The 18,546-nt window shown below is 38.0% G+C and overlaps 1 protein-coding gene and 1 long non-coding RNA gene across 3 annotated transcripts in view; both read left to right on the top strand.

Annotated features, from left to right (window-relative positions):
* The window catches only part of LOC129442165 (cadherin-18), a 187,397-nt gene that overhangs the window by 97,637 nt on the left and 71,214 nt on the right, over window positions 1-18,546 (top strand). The window lies entirely within an intron of this gene.
* LOC129416241 (uncharacterized) lies at window positions 1,454-3,948 on the top strand. The gene is made up of 3 exons (XR_012372899.1): window positions 1,454-2,002; window positions 3,072-3,212; window positions 3,330-3,948. It is a non-coding gene; the product is annotated as an uncharacterized lncRNA (long non-coding RNA).

The raw sequence follows: 18,546 nt of genomic DNA, 5'->3' as shown, positions 1-18,546 counted from the left end.
ATCATATACATGTCACTGTGAGCCAAACCCAACCATTGACTATCATACACATTAACTACTGGGTACATTCACTAGTAAGTCTATGGTAACTGCATGGAAACAGGACTGCAAAATTAAGTGTTGCTTTTTACACAGTTATTACATAGGACCTACCACCTAAGATATAGCATCATATACATGTCACTGTGAGGCAAACCCAACCATTGACTATCATACACATTAACTACTGGGTACATTCACTAGTAAGTCTATGGTAACTGCATGGAAACAGGACTGCAAAATTAAGTGTTGCTTTTTACACAGTTATTACATAGGACCTACCACCTAAGATATAGCATCATATACATGTCACTGTGAGGCAAACCCAACCATTGACTATCATATGAATAACTACTGGGTACATTCACTAGTACACACTTATTGTGTATATACAATTTGTAAGTACAGTAGTGTTTGATATTAGTTATCATATATGTACACTATAAATACCTGTCATTTACCCTAACTTGCCTGTAAATACTAAATACTTATATTGTATATTTATTTGTAAGTACAGTAATGTTTCTCGTTAGTTACAGTATACCTACACTATAAGTATGTATCTGTTATTACCCAGCACCTATCTAGAGTTACACAACAAGTACCAAGCATGAACCACTGAAAAGTACAGTAATGATACCAATTAATTACCATGTAGATACCTAAAAGTAAGTACAACACATTTGTCATTAAGTACAACTTATTTACCATATATGTACAAGGTAAGTACACATACTGTAAAATAAAGTGCTACCAAAAACAGTATAAGCTGAAGTGTCAAGTATTTCGGGTAAACTCACGTTAAAATTGAGCAATAGCAGGCAGCTGCAGGATCTCTTGAACCTAAATGAAATTAACTCGTAATTTCTAATTCTAATTGAATGACTTCAGGACTTAAGTCTTCTCAAAAAAGCTCAAGATGTGTTTGGTGCCAAGAGAGGTCACACTAAATACTGACTGATGCCTGAAGAAGACATTTAGTTCTGAAAATTGTTTTGTTTTTAATTTTGTGTACATATTTCCTGTATTTTCTGTTTTTATCTTAATAAAAAGAGTGAAAAATAAATATGGATGGACATTAAAACTTTGCTAAAACTAGAACTTTTGCAAAGTACTGTATACTGTATGTATTGTTCTTTTTACATTATGAATTGCAAAAGTACATATGAATGCAAAACTATCATGTATTATATAATACCATTTATTAAATTTTCATAAATATTTCATCATTTTCCTGTTTTCTATATTTCTTCCTTATTTATAAATGTATAAAGTTTGTACGGTATAAAAACCATTACGCCTATGGAATGTCCCCACAAAACATGGAAACCAGAATGTGTGTGTGCGTATGTGCTATATTTATTTATACAACAGTTCTTTCTGGTTCTCGAATCTGATTGGCTAAGAGGCGTGCAATCCCAGATAGCAGTCAGTTCTGGGCCGATTCTGGCTTTTTTCCGCCAGTGTCGGCTGAAAGCCGGACAGATTTTTAGTGTATGCGCCAGAACTGGCCCAGATGAGGAAATAGTATACCAGTAGTAAACACTATTTATAGCTGTTGGCCCGAGTGTAAGCATACTCAGCTGAAGTCTGGGTCTACTAAAGTAGCGTCTCAGTGTAATCGGGCCAAATCTGGCATTGTGTAGTCGGACCGACTACGTTGCATTGTGCCTGGACCGATTATGGTTTGATATGATACTGCCAAGATGTGTATAATGTCAGAAATTCAGTATGTGGCCCGATACCAGTGTAACTGACACATGCCGGTTGTAACGCTGTTTGGCGGCAATTTAAAAATGTTTATGCTTCAGACGGACAGTATACAGTACACGGCCCGATTCCGTGATGCGGCAATCAGCCCTCTAGCTGTTGAACGGCAACATCACCACTGCTGTTATGATTTGAATTAAGCAGAGCACAAAGCTGAGCTCCCGTTCGACACAGACACCATCATCAATAACTGGTAAGTCACTGATTTAGTTTTTATATGTTAAAAATGCATGATAACAATGAAAAGGAATTGTTTGCTACATATTCAAAACCGTGAATTTTCCTGCATGTTTAGCCAGCTATCACGTTAGCTTAAATATTGTTGTTAGTAAACTGAATCCATTTAGAAAGATGTAAATAACCAGTCGTCGTTCACGTGCAGGTTAACAGGTTTTTAATAATCAAGCAGAGAATTCAGACACACGTTCGTATCTTCATAAAAAGGAGCAGTACACACAACCTTATTTGAGCTAAAGTAGTTAAGAAGTTAAAGAGCACCCTGCTGAAAAATCCAGCATCAAACCAGCATGGGAATTATGATGGTCTTTGCTGGTGGTCACCAGCATAACAGCACCAAAACACAACATATGCTGTGGCTTGCTGGTATGACCAGCATGGGATGCTGGTGCTAATGCTGGTTTGGTGATGGTCCTGGTTTGAGGCTGTTTAGCCGGTGTTCACTAGCAAACCAGCACCAAAACACAACATATGCTGGTCTTGCTGGTATGCTGTTTTTTTCAGAAGGGCACATTTTTCAGATTCACGAATTTACACACCCTTTGATGTGTAAGTGTTAAAGACATGTGAACGATGTGCAAATGTACAAAGCCCTACACTGTAAAAAATTTGCTGTAATTATGCAGCTGGTTGCCAGTAACTTACTGTAGAAGATAAAGCCTGAAAATGTTTCATGTTAATTTAACTTTGAACAAACTGTTGCCAGTAAATAACATAAATGTAAAATCTACAGTAAGTTACTGGCAGCTAGTTGGCAGTAACACCCAGTAATACTGTAATTTCTACAGAAATTTTTTACAGTGTAAGTAAACAATGACGCTAGTTATCTTCTTCAACTTAAATCTCTTTTCTTGGACTACAACAAACACACAACAGTTTACTTCTATGGATTGCACACAACTTTTCTTAAATTAGCACACAAAAAATAGCATGCATCACCTCTTTGATATAAGCAATCAACTACTGTATGACCTGTGTCCTGTATGAAACTATGACCAACTATTAAGACTATAAATCTTTTTCAGGTTAACTGGTTGGGGCTTATTGGCGGGACAGATGTACGAGACTGCACATGGCATATATTGAAGAGGGCGACCGACAACTCCCTGGCTTAAAACCTCAACTGGATGGAAAAGACTTTATTTGCCGCCCTCTAACTCAGAGAGGTAGTGATTCGTAAATATCTGTTAATTATTTGTTAATAAAAATTAGACATTTCTTTTTAATATGCTCATTAAATGTTAAAGATTTCACAATGACAATATGGATTATTTATTTTAAAGATGCAGTTCGGAGAAGGTCCCTTACAGTTGTGGAGGGGACAATGAAGAGGTGGCTCGATCGAGAGGGTGGGTGCAAGAGACAACTTTAGCAAAAGAAAAGCAGTTAGTGTTAGCGCCTGTGTTTGAGTCTGCAAAGGAGAATGTTTTGTGCTGTAAAAAGAGTGGTGGTGTTTTGGTTAAATGTGTTTAACTTGTTTTAATTACTTGGCTTGTGTGTGAGAGGTGTGTGTGCGTGTGGGTTGGTATATGTGGTTTATGGGGAATAGTGTATAATGACATGTTTAATATGCTATAAACATGCTTTACAGGGACACAATACTAAGTGGTACTTTTTCAGATTAAAGACTTCCAACAGATTTTTGTTATGGTTGGGCTTAGGGACTGGGGTAAGTTAAGGCAATAGAATATACAGTTTGTACAGTATAAAATGCATTGTGTCTATGGAATTGTCCCGGTAAACCACATATACCAATGTGTGTGTGTGTGGTGTGTGTGTGAGAGAGAATTTTTTTCTTTAAATGTTAATTAATTTGTTTTACATGTTGTCTCGCTGTAATTGCTTAAGGGGATAATTCACCCCAAAATTGCAATTTTATCATAAATCACTTCCCCTTTGTCGTTCTAAACCAACAAGTGCTAGATTGTCTTTAGAACACGTTTTTAGATATTTTTGATGAAAACTGGGAGGCTTCTGTCCGTCCCATTGATTTCAGTAAGTTTTACAATCCGTTTAACACAAAAGAATGAAAGACATTGCCAAAAAGTTCAGTGTTCCATCAGTATTTCAATGAAAATTTTTTTCAACAGTTTGTTCTTCTCCTTGGTCATTCAAAGCCTGTTAACGACCAGACTACGGCGCATCCTGCTGACGTCACCTGCTGCTGACGTCACCTGCTGACGTAGTTCCCAGCGTACAGACAGAATAGGCTGCCAAGTAATTTGTACATTTATTTGGGCTGTTTAAGTATTGTTACAATGTTTGCATTATGCTTTAAAAAAAAGCATAGAAAAACAAACAAAAACATTGGTAACCACATCAGCAAGTGACGTGAGCTGCAGGTGATGTCAGCAGCATCGCTGTAGTCTGGTCTTGAATACACTTTCAACAACTAAGGAGGAGAACAAATTGTTGAAATCGTTCGTTTTATTTTCTTTGTGAACAAAGTGTTCTTGTCACTTCATAATATTATTATTAAACTACTAATGGAAAATTGACCTTTTTGGCGATGTCTTTTATTCTTTTCTGGGAAACGGATTGTGAGACTAACTTAAGACAATGGGACAGACAAAAGCCTCCCGGTTTTCATAAAAAATTTCTAAAAATGTATTCTGAAGACAATCAGAGCACTTGGTGGTTTAGAACGACACAGGGGTAAGTGATTTATGAGAAAATTATAATTTTAAGGGTGAACTATCCCTTTAAAATTGTTTATAAAGTGGGTTATGTGCTTGTAAAATGTGTTGTGTAAGAGATATATGTCTGTTTGTATTTGTTGGGTTTTTGTAAAGTGTACTGAATTTGTTAAGAATTAATATGTTCAAAATTACGGTTAATTGTTGGTACATGTTAAAACATGTTCATATTTATGTATTTGTTAACTGTTAATTCACATTAATGTGATGTGTGTATTTTTTTAATAAAAGGCTCTTAATCTTCTTAAATGGGTGTATTTTTCTTGAAAAATAAAAAATATACAATATTTACCAGTTTCTGGGCCACATCTGGCCCAGGGACCATGCAGGTGTTGTCAGCCACATAAAACAAAGGGTCGGGGCCAGACTTGGGCCAAATAAGCAATTTAAGTCACTTTACAGTGTGCTAGCCAGACCTGGGCCAAATAAGCAATTTAAGTCACTTTACAGTGTGCTAGCCAGACCTGGGCCAAATAAGCAATTTAAGTCACTTTACAGTGTGCTAGCCAGACCTGGGCCAAATAAACAATTTAGGTCACTTTACAGTGTGCTGACCAAATCTGGGCCAAGTCAGTATGTAAGATCTATTTTACTGGGTGTGGGCCACAACTGGCCCAGATTTAATAGTTTGATCCAATTTTTAGTGTGTGGGCCAGTTTTGGGCCAGGGACCCAGCCAGAACTGGGCCAGAACTCAAGCAAATATGTGGCCCAGTGGTGGGCCAGCCAGATTTTGCTATCTGGGATATTGTACTGATAACGTAACAGTAACCGCTTCACCGTTTGTATCATTCCGCCACCTAAAACAGGCTCATCTCTGAATGGAAAAACTGCACGCATACACGGACACACACAGACGCGCTATTTTTAAACACTCTCCGTGTCTCAGTTCACTAGCTCGTAAATCAGTCTGTAATCCCAATCGGAAGTGATTATCCCGTCAAAGATCACCGCTCTTGGATGTTACGTTAAAGTTAATGGGAGTAATGTCTTGTCACATCGTGTGGACGATTAACACTTGGAAAGAGGAATGAAAACAATCATTTTTTTCTGGAGCGATCTCTCTCCTCAGAACGCGAAAACACCTGGAACTGCAGGTAAGCACTGCAGCTTTTAAATGTGGACATTGATCATTTATTTAATTGCGACGTGACTATTAAAACATGTTATGAGATATCGCCACTGATATATTTATAAGCAGCATGCACAAAACATCTCTCTGACACTTATAAAAACAGTTTTATATAGTACTGACAAGAACAAAGTCTAATAATAAGCGAGTGCTCGTATCACGTTAAGATTAAATGGGAAAGCAATAGTAACATTATATAAGTATAGTTTTTTTAACTTTTACCTCGCACCAAAACAATAACAACACAAGACACTAAATATGAATAAGAAAACAAGTAATAGTTTCATCATGACACCAAATACTGCTGATTTGATCTCATTTTTGACCATCAAACAGACAGGGGCAACATCAGAGCCAGGGAATTCCTATCAGAGATGTAGCCCAGAGAGGGCGGTGGTCAGCGGGGCGAGTGAACACTGACGTCCGCTTATGCTCTGGTTCTCTCACGTACCGTATCTTGCTAAGCAAACGTTGAAACAGGCGCTATCTTTACTAATCGACTACAGATTGAAATATAATACATATATATTCTCGACTTAACTAATCTTAAAACTACACTTTGTGGCCAAGAAATTGTAATATTTAAAAACGGCGAATCCATCCATTGAGTTATTATGAGATTCAAAACAGCCAAAAGTGTTACCTGTCATTCTGGCCTTCAAATCCGTGGCGGAAGAAAGTAGTTCCCAAACAAAGAGGCTATTAAAATAACTCTGTTGTTGTTTTCTAGTTTTCGTTTTTCAAACGTGTGTCGTCGAACTGTTGTATAAAAGCAATATCGCTCTCGGAGTCGTGTGATATAGCTCTATATCATCACGGCTGTGATTGCCTCCGGCACTCAGCCTACGGCCTATGATATAGAGCTATATCACACTCCTACTCGAGCGATATTGCTTAAATATTTATTAAGTATGTAAACATAATCATTTTAGAACAAACATGAAGACATAGGCTAGGTAAAAAGAAATAATAGAAAATGGAAAAATAATAAAATGTTTAATAAATGTTGATATTATTGCTTTTTCAGGATAAAAAATAATTTATGGTAAACAAATCTTTAATCTTTCTAAATAAATTATAAACATAATGTGATGAAAACCATATAAAAAACACATAGAGGGATCAGACTTCGACAGAACACCGGACATCTTCTTAATTATTTTCTATTCTAATTATTAAAAGATTTCCAGATGATTTCATCACTCCAGTCGGTCCGTTTAAGGGCTTATTGCAACCATAAACACCTACATATTTATCTTCAGATGGTGTCTTCGACTATGATATTCTATAAAAATTAAGGCCACCTTTTTTGGCATTCGTATTCTGACACTCAACAGCACAACAAGACATTTTCTAGTGAGTTATCTTGCTCGTTTCACTCGTGTATAATTCATTTCCTGTTTCTCTGCCACCACATTGCGAGCGGAAGTCTACTCGCAAAAGGTCTGTACTTAAATGTAAATGTATTTTTTACATACTGTTTTTGCAGACTGAGATTTTGAAATCACTATTCAGTGCGCATACAGATTTTTTGCTGTACAGTCTCATTTTTATATTTTCATACAATAGGACATTGTTTAGTTACAGCTGGATATAGCAAATGGACACATGAAATACCAATAAGAAGTTTCTAAACTTAGTCTTATAAAAGTCAGTGGATTAAATTCTTTACGAAGTTGAGTCATTAACAGAAAATACAGAGCACTTATTGCATCATTTTAGCAGTCCTGCAGAGTTCTTGAAGAGAAAGAATTTACACAGTATGAGAACATTCTTTTATATTTTGGCCTGCAGAACATGAACGCTAAAAGGGCTCTTATTCTGCTCACACGGGTGCCACTTAATTTTGCCCAGCTGTGGTGTGACCTCTGTGCTGGACAGAGAGAAATTTAAACTGAATGTTTTCTTTGAGACATTCTTAATGGGAACCCCAACTGTGAAGAGCTGCATGCATTGTAATTGCCTGCTCCTGACAAAATCTGTCATTAGAAAGACATTCAATATTTGTATTACTTTAAACAACCTTAACATGTAATAAACATTTGAACTTATGGAGGCCACTTAATGGCTTGATGATGTTTACTGGTTCCACTCACAGGATTACATTTTTAGAGCTGAATTACACAATGCAACTATATACAGTGTTATAAAAAGTGTTGGGCTCCTTCATGTTTTTTATTTGTTTGCATGTTTGTAACATTTTAATGTTTCAGAACATCAAACAAATTTAAATATTAATAAAAGAACACACAAGTAAACACAACATGCAGTTTTTATATAAAAGTTTTTATTATAAAGGGAAAACAAAATCCAAACGCACATGCGTCACCTGTCAGCAGGACATAGCGGAGACGTTTCTGACTTATTAAAATAAATAAATATAAGCAGAAAAATATTAATTTATTTAAAAAATATGACACGTTGATGTAGATCAGTGGTCTTCGCAATTTTTTTTCATGAGATCCACACTGAAAGGTAAGGCTTAATAGGAGAGCCGCCTTTTCGGCAAAGTATCAAAAGTTACATCCAGTCATAAACAGCATGTCTGCTTATCAATCTGTCAATCTGTTGCAATGCAGTAAATGCAAGAGCAAATCATTCTTTATCGTTTACCAGTCAAATTTGAAACTGAGACAATATGATTTCCCTTAATGACAAAAACAGGATTTTAATGCTAAGCATTCTTATAATATGCTTATGCAGTGCTCCCCAAACCACCAGGGGGCCACCTTTCTCGTAATTTCATGCGGCGCTGCACAGAACGGTTGGTGAGTGACATTACTGTGCCGCGAGAGCAATTCGAAAGCATAACAAGCAGTCTTATCTCACTGTACTTTGATGTCATATGACGAATGCTCTGTGCAAGCACTGCATTCGATTGAACACGCTTATCGACGTGCATCTTGATCTAATAGGTGATATGGTTTTCTAACAAAGTTTGCATGCAGAGCAGAAAAGACAGAAAAAGCGCATGCCTGCATGATCATATCACTGTATTATTTACTGCCATGCGAGCAACAAATTAAAGCTGGTCGAGTCGCATGCGGCTTGCGAGCCGCGCAATGAAGAACACTGATGTAGATGAAATCAAATGAATCAACCTTAGAAATATACGCAAAATACACAGAATAATATCAATACAAAACTTATAATACTAAAGCAGTGACAAGAAACTTTTTTCTGCTATATGCACATGTTTTAAATGTTTATTTTAAAATATCCAGCCATTATATTGAGCCATTACAGGTGCGCAATGAATCTTGTGATAGCCTAGGCTGTGAAGAATCCATTTGTTTTATTGTTAACAGCACAAAGAAATAAGAACGCATTGTGAGGCTTCATTTTAAGCATTCTTCGAATTGGGACGACCTTATTAGCATTATGTCGCGTTGCTGTAATGCAATCGGTCTTAGAATATATCCTTAGGGGCTAATCACACCAAAAGCGCTTTAAACGCTTGGAAACGTAAGGCGCGACGCACTACCTTTAAAAATAAAAGAGCAGTGCGCTGCAGCTTTTTATATTGCTAACCAACCACCTAGTCAGCTGTCTTGTCAATCAAATATTGAAGGGTGAGCGCTCTTTTGCTGTTAACTGTCATATTAGCAGAAACTTTAAAAAGAGGACGCTTGCTCTGACCTTGTTTGAGGGTGAGAGGTGCACAAACACACAGGAGAGAGTGAGCGAGTGGAGTCCGGTTCTTCAAAGCAACTGTAAACTTCCCTCACCACAACGTAAGGCCCGTCTCCCTCATTCGATTGGACAATGGAAAGAAGCGAATGACGTTGGGCGCTTCTCCACTCTCAGCGCTCCTTCAAAAGCACGTGCTGCGGCTGGCTGCAAAAACCGCAAGGCGCTCGGCAAAAACACCGCGCAAACGCTCCCTGCTCATAGAATATCATTAAAAAAAAAGGCGCCTGCAACTGCCATTAACGCTTTTGGTGTGATCGACCCCTTAGAAGGTCCCAGCCTTTGAATTGGGACACAGCTATCATGTTGAGATCCCAAGAAATTTAGGGTCACATTAGAAAAAAGTAATTGAGATCTGTCTGATAGAAAGATCCGTCTATCAGTCTGGAAACGGTTTTAAAGCCATTTCTAAAGCTTCAACTGACTGTGTGATATATGATACTGAAATGATACAGAAATATTATTTAGTTTTCCTGTAGGTTTAAGGTGCTATATAGTAACCCAGATAGCAATGAGTCGGCGGACCACCGGCGGTGCTCTGGCAGCAGTAAGCGTCATAAGGGCGTAATCGCAAACAAGTCTGACGGCGGACCGTCGCGGCAGCCGCTTTTGCATAAATTAAGCAGTCGGTCCGCCGGCTGCATGCTGGCGGCATCTCGCAACAAATGAGAGTGACGTATTCTGCGGCAAAAGTTTCATCCCCGCCAGCGGGACGCACCTATAGCTGACAGCTTGGGGCTGGCGGCATAAAGAAGCCATGCGGATATTTTTTGCTATCTGGGAAAATGCATGTGGACGACAATGCCAAGACTTTATATGGCAAATTATATATATATGTGTATATAAAATCATGGAATTTTGGTAAATGTTTGGTAGTTTTGATCAGTACTGAGGTTGGTTAACATATCCAAAACCATTTGAAAACAAAAATCATCTGATACATTTTTGCACCCTTTAACTTAGTGGGGTTTTTTTTGTTTGTTTGTTTGTTTGTTTGTTTATCCACAAACAACCCGAAAGTAATTTTAAAAGAACAACTGGGTACTAAATTTGAGAAAATTTGAAGTTTTTTTTTTTTTTTTTTTTAAAGCACTTTCTCAAAATATGTGTCAATATAAGATTTATCACCAACAATCATCCCATTTGCTGAAACACAGAGAAAGTTTTAGCCAAATTAGGGCAAAGAAATTATTTTGGCCAAAAATGTCCCAAACAACCCATAAAGGTTAAGCATTAAGGACGGTACACCTCTCAGAAAACATACAAATAAAAATCATTTTAGATGTTCAATGACAATTTAGAGCATTGGATTCACTAGCCGAGAGCTTAAAGATTTTATTTTTATGAAAACCTCTGACTTATGTAGACAGCATGTGTCACATTTACTGTCTAAGGCTGCGTCTTAATTCATCATAATAAAATTAGTGGCGTTAAAATGAATTTGCGTTAACACGCTTTAACGTTAATTTTGACAGTCCTAATATATATTATTTTTTATTTTAATCTTGTTTATACATTATGCATACGTAATGTACAAGATTAAGGTGATACAGGGGATGGATGTGAATCAAACCTGCAAGCATTTTGTTTGTGAATTTTTAGTGTGTTCTTATAATGCATAAAATATACGATGGTTATGGTTGATATATGAATATGAGAAATGCTACTGGAATATGTTTTTAATGTTTATGTTTGCCACAAACAGTTGCTGAAAGAAATCCAAGCACATGCTCCTTTTGCTACACAGATCCATTCTCATATCAGATTCATCGGCATACATTTTTAGTATCATCTACGTTATTCTTAATGTACATGTGGTGCTCAGGTTCAAATTGAAATACGAATAGTATTACAAATGGTTACTACACTTACACTATAGTAAAACCATAGTTAATGTCCAACATTGAGAGTGTTATACAGTAAATATTGGTTACAAAACAACAATGGTGGCAAAAGTTGAAAACTATGATATCTACACTGTCTCAATTTCAAATTTATACTGTAAATTCAATGTCAGTGTAATCTACTAAGACACAAGTCTTCATAATTAGGGCACCATGAAAACTGCTATGACAGAAATGGGCTAAGGCTTCGACTTGCCTTTATCGCTTTATTTTTTATCACACGTTCTCCTGGCTGGTCTCCACAGACCACCATCTTTCCTCCTCTCCACTTCAGTGGTCAGACAAAAAAAAGAAAGAAAAGTAATTGGGGCCCAGGAAGACCTGTTCTACTAAAACGTTGCCTGTCCTCAAATATCTAGTGATAAGAACTTTAACCATGTTACTTTCAAATACAGAAGAAAAATTTCAGTGAAACTACATTTTGGTTATCAATGGAAGAAAATTATAGTTGGTTAAAATGAATATCCTGAAATGTAGCTGAACAAATCAAGTAATGGTCTGGTTGCAGTTTAATATGTCTTTGATGTTAATTTATGACAAATTACAATAAGGAAATAAATAATTTTTTATTAATAATTAATACATCATCTGAGCCTAATATTAATTTATTTTAATGTCTCTATCTTTCTTGGGGAAAATGTGTAAAATAAATGCTTTAATTGGTCCTTATTTTGTGTGTTGAGAAGTTTAACTGATTCACTACAGCAAATACAGGGCTGGAAGAATGATAGTTTATTATAGACTGTACACGAAATAATATAGATCTTGAATAACACTGACTTTGTGGTTTAATCTTCCACTTATATTTGGATAAAATGTACTTCTTTTTATGTTTGGTGTCCTAAAGAGCCTTGTGCTGTGTGTTTTAATACTAGTAGTAATTATTAATTATTGTACTTGCAGAGTTTTAACCCATTGTAAAAAGTCCTGAAATTTAGGCCATCATTTTCAGAATGATTATCCAGGTATGTGACACTGATCGAGACAAAGTGTGCTGCTACATGGGTTCTGTAACCCCCCAACCAAAAAAGTGAATTAAAAAGTATTTTAAACAGTGCATGTCTGAAATATGTTACCTTTTGTATTCAGTTCCCATTGTTTAACACTTAAATTGTGAAACTAAAATGTGTGTAATGAAAGAATAAAAATGTGTCACTTTTTTGAGCAAAAACAATTACCTCTAATCAAAACAGCAATGGTTGAGTCCAAGTGCGGTTTATTTATAAAAATGAAAAGCAAAGCACCCCATACTCACTATTGCCAAAGAGCACTAAACCTAACAACCCATGCAGGAAACAAAGGCCCTGTCCCACATGGCACCCTAAGCACTCCGGTCTTAAAAGTCCACACATCCGTGACATATCTCAGCATTTGAGTGTCTGAAGTAGTTTGCTGCAATGCTTGCTTAAGTGCGGGCTCAGGAAAAGTGCCCATCAAGGGCACATATCGACCGGAAAGGGGGCGCCCAAGAGCACCCTTTCAAACCTAAAATGACAAATGGGACACCCTGTGGTCTTATGAACTTAATAAACACAGCACACGGTGGTGAAACCGCAGGTCTACATGAAGTGGGATGCAGTCAAGAGTTTCTGTGTCTTGAGGTTTACAAAAAAAAGGGGAGATAGGAAGGTGTATCAAGAAACAGGAACAGCACTAAAAAACAGCACTAAAAACGAACAGTCTACATAATAAAAGTGGAATAAATAGCCTAATGAAGACATTTTCTCCAAAATGTCAACAAATCTCCATGGTAACCACAAAAAATGTGTTAGAATTAGTGTGTCAACCTGTCAAATACTTTGCCAATGTTGTTTGAGCTACTAATAAGTGCTTGTGGTCAGAGCATGAAAGCTAAACCATGAACAGAAAGTTATTAATGATAAGTCCATCTTTTATTAGTGCAGACTCTCCAATGACTCAACTGTGATTTGCAGAAGAACATAAGCAAAATACAATCAATTCCAAGTAGTTTTCTGCATCTGTCATAAAATGAATATACAGTAAAGGGTAGTTCAACGATAACTATAACGCTAACTACTTTCTAACTATGTCCAGCAGTGGCGGCTTGTGAATGCTCTTCCAAGGGGCGCAAATTCAAAATAGGTGTTCAACTACAGAGTGTCATGTGTGTTGCTTGTGTTTTCAAAATAGGTGTTTGTTGCGTCATGTGAACCATGCGCATCATGTGTTTTGTCAAAATACACTCACCAGCCACTTTATTAGGTACACCTTACTAGTACCGGGTTGGACCCCCTTTTGCCTTCAGAACTGCCTGAATCCTTCGTGGCACAGATACAACAAGGTACTGGAAACATTCCTCAGATATTTTGGTCCATATTGGCATGATAACATCACACAGTTGCTGCAGTATTGTCAGCTGCACATCCATGATGCGAATCTCCCGTTCAACCACATCCCAAAGATGCTCTATTGGGTTGAGATCTGGTGACTGTGGAGGCCATTTGAGTACAGTGAACTCATTGTCATGTTCAAGAAACCAGTCTGAGATGATTTGCGCTTTATGACATGACACATAACCTGCTGGAAGTAGCCATCAGAGGATGAGTACATGGTGGCAAGAGATACACATGTCAGAAACAATACACGATGCTTAATTGGTAATGGGCCCAAAGTGTGCCAAGAAAACATCCCCCACACCATTACACCACCACCACCAGCTTGAACCGTTGATACAAGACAGGATGGATCCATGCTTTTATATTGTTGATGCCAAATTCTGACTCTACCATCTGAATGTCGCAGCAGAAATCAATACTCATCAGACCAGGCAACGTTTTTCCAACTTCTACTGTCCAATTTTGGTGAGCCGGTACGAATTGTAGCCTCAGTTTCCTGTTCTTAGCTGTCAGGAGTGGCACCTGGTGGGGTCTTCTGCTGTTGTAGCCCATCCGCCTCAAGGATTGACGTGTTGTGCGTTCAGAGATGCTCTCCTGCATACCTCGGTTGTAACGAGTGGTTATTTGAGTTACTGTTGCCTTTCTATCACCTCAAACCAGTTTGGCCATTCTCCTCTGACCTCTAGCATCAACAAGGCATTTGCGCCCACAGAACTGCCACTCACTGGATATTTTCTCTTTTTTCTGACCATTCTTTGTAAACCCTTGAGATGGTTGTGCGTGAAAATCCCAGTAGATCAGCAGTTTCTGAAATATTCCGACCAGCCCGCCACTTTCAACCATGTCACTTTCAAAGTCATTTAAATCACCTTTCTTTCCCATTCTGACGCTCTGTTTGAACTTCAGCGGATCGTCTTGACCATGTCTACATGCCTAAATGCTTTGAGTTGCTGCCATGTGATTGGCTGATTAGAAATTTGCATTAACACGCAGTTGGACAGGTGTACCTAAAAAAATGGCCGGTGAGTGTAAGTGCCTGCTGCACACGCGTCAAAACCGTTTATGATAAAAGAGACGCTCACGTTCACAAAATACACGCAAGACAATCCCTTAAGAGTAAACGCATGGGATTATGCGTTTAATCATAAATCCTTTAAACGCGTCTGGCGAACACATATTTTGAAATTACGAACCACACACATGACGGGCTACATACATGTTCTGACAAACTTCGCATCGAGCGCCCTCGAAAAAAGAAGTCACCGACCGCCACTGGTGTCCAGACCACCGGATGATAACAATAACTTTATGCTAATTCGCTCACGAGGCGCAGTACTCACGCAAATCAATTACCTTCATTGGCATTTACTAATATGGCAAATTTTCTTAAAAAAATGCTTTAATTGTTCACATGTCATTAAATGTATAAATACAGCACCTATACCCAGCAGATGTCCTCATGCTGCGTTTCACTTATCTCTTAACAGTGAGTCTGGTTTTTGTGATCCCAACAATATTGTTTCTTGTGTCTTTATTGTTATAGTTATAATGTGAACGGCTCTTAACAGTCAATGCATGCTTTTGTCATACATGTGAGCTTCATTTGGTTAGTCTTCACAACTGTAGGCAAGGTTTCTGGCTGAATAAAAACACACACTCTCCTGGTGCTTGAGTCATCTGCTCTGTGATTTGTTTCACTCCTCTCTTTTATATTGAATGAATAACATCGACATGTTGCCAGCAAACACAACAGTACAAAGAAGAAAGGAAATATATGTTTAGTTTATTGTTGCCTAGCAGATACAGTTTGTTTTTTACTGTACTGTAGATTATTGCTATGGTAAATATGCTCCTTTTCAAACACACACACACACACACACACACGCATACTGGTTTTTGTGATTTACAAGGACAGTCCAGCCCAAACCCGTTTTTTGCTGAATTAGGGGGACACCCCTTTCCACTTGCTTTACAGTGATGTGGAGGATATCAAAAATTTTATTTTGAGCCATACAACACAGATTTCACTTCAAAGTTTGTTTACACACAACACAATGTATAATATAGCAACCTGACAAAATACGCATTTATGAGGACATTTGATAATTAGATGGAAGCCCCACCCATGACAAACATTATTATGAGGACAATGATTATGCACACACACACATGATTTTAAAGTGTATTACAGGGTCCAACGTGAATTAATGGGACATAGCTTAACACAAACACAAAAGTGATGGCAGTGTGCATTAAAGGGACACAACTGATTTACAAGGACAAATGATTAAACACAAACACAAAAGTGATGGCAGTGTGTATTAAAGGGACACAACTGATTTACAAGGACAAATGATTAAACACAAACACAAAAGTGATGGCAGTGTGCATTAAAGGGACACAACTGATTTACAAGGACAATCGATTAAACACAAACACAAAGTGATGGCAGTGTGTATTAAAGGGACACAACTGATTTACAAGGACAAATGATTAAACACAAACACAAAAGTGATGGCAGTGTGTATTAAAGGGACACAACTGAGCTATAAGGACAATCGATTAAACACAAACACAAAAGTGATGGCAGTGTGCATTAAAGGGACACAACTGATTTACAAGGACAATCGATTAAACACAAACACAAAAGTGATGGCAGTGTGCATTAAAGGGACACAACTGATTTACAAGGACAATCGATTAAACACAAACACAAAAGTGATGGCAGTGTGTATTAAAGGGACACAACTGATTTACAAAGACAATCGATTAAACACAAACACAAAAGTGATGGCAGTGTGTATTAAAGGGACACAACTGATCTATAAGGACATTAGACTCAGCACACAGTAACATTAACATTATAACCTTTCATAAACATGCAGTAAAAAACAGCAGTAAACACTGTTGAAACCACAATAAAAGGTTCATGACATATGGGCTTTTAATTTTTTATGTTCACCAAGTTTTTATGTTACTACAGTTTTTGCATAGAAAACGTGCGATATTAAGAAATTTTGACCTTTTGCACTCTGTTTCAAGTGATAGAAATGGCAAAATATGTGTGACACTGTCACACAACAAACATGTTGTACCGCTCATCATATACAGTATATTGTGATTTTATGTATATTTCAGTTTTAATAGGTTTCACATGTTTTCATTTATTCTATTTTATTCCTTTTGTGTTATGTCTTTTTTAGTTTTGGGCTTATTTAAACACCTGTCTATCAGCTAGAATTCTGACCCTCAAAGACCTGTTAGTCTGCCTTTAAAATGTCCACCTCCACTCCATTTATTATCCTAAATTAGATACACCTGTATGAGGTCGATAAATAAAGACACCTGTCAACCCCATACAATCAGTAAGAATCCAACTACTAACATGGCCAAGACCAAAGAGCTTTCCAAAGACAGAGACAAAATTGTACACCTCCACAAGGCTGAAAAGGGCTACAGGGAAATTGCCAAGCAGCTTGGTGAAAAAAGGTCCACTGTTGGAGCAATCATTAGAAAATGGAAGAAGCTAAACATGACTGTCAATCTCCCTCGGACTGGGGCTCCATGCAGGATCTCACCTTGTGTGGTCTCAATGATCCCAAGAAAGGTGAGAAATCAGCCCAGAACTACATGGGAGGAGCTGGTCAATGACCTGAAAAGAGCTGGGACCACCGTTTCCAAGGTTACTGTTGGTAATACACTAAGACATCATGATTTGAAATCATGCATGGCACGGAAGCTTCCCCTGCTTAAACCAGCATAGGTCCAGGCCCGTCTTAAGTTTGCCAATGACCATTTGGGTGATCCAGAGGAGTCAATGGAGAAAGTCATGTGGTCAGATGAGACCAAAATAGAACTTTTTGGTCATAATTCCACTAAACGTGTTTGAAGGAAGAAGAATGATGAGTACCATCCCAAGAACACCATCCCTACTGTGAAGCATGGGGGTGGTATTATCATGCTTTTGGACAATTTCAGACCCCTCCATGATTTACTCTATGAATACTTATTTTCCTCATATACAATATATATATACAATGGAGTGATGAGGGTGATGACTGTCAGGTGAAGAAGATTGAAGACCTGAAGGATTGATCATGTAAGGGAGAGTGAAGGATGATGGGAAATGGAGTTCCTAGGGAGATGACTGGGAAAATAAAAAGAAACAGGCAGGCAGACAGAACAGAACTGTTACAGTACTTCCCTCCTTTAGGTGCATCCACGCACTTAAAACAAGAACAAAGTACTACCTGTGGGGGTTGTCCTAGAGGCTGGGAGGATAGACAGGATGGGACAGTACAGGACGAGAAGCCTCCAGGAAAGTGCACAAGACACCAGGAGTCAAGGAGGTGCAGGTAGTTCGGGTGGCCAATTCCTTGGGGAAACTTAAGGAGGTGTGTACCATCCAAATTTATACCATGGCCAGCGTCATCACAGCTGCCACAACGACTTCAGGATCCAGTTCTGAGGGTGCTGGGCTAAGTTCGGGGGAGACAGTGAGTGCTGGGCTGAGTTCAGGGAAGCCAGGAGAACAAGCGCTTAAGAGATAAATTGCATAGATGGGAAGAAATCATCATTAATATATGATCATCCAGCCCCACCTTAAAACACGCATTAGGGATGGCATCAACCCAGCTTTCCAGATGAGTCAACTCCATGATCTTAGCTACATATTCCTCCAGAGGCCGTCCATTTTGCTGAAGGTGAAGAAGCAAGTAGTCC

Source organism: Misgurnus anguillicaudatus, chromosome 2 (genome assembly GCF_027580225.2).
Source record: "Misgurnus anguillicaudatus chromosome 2, ASM2758022v2, whole genome shotgun sequence".
NCBI lineage: Eukaryota > Metazoa > Chordata > Actinopteri > Cypriniformes > Cobitidae > Misgurnus > Misgurnus anguillicaudatus.
The sequence above is the reverse complement of the archived record's forward strand: the minus strand, read 5'-3'. Positions and strand labels throughout refer to the sequence as shown.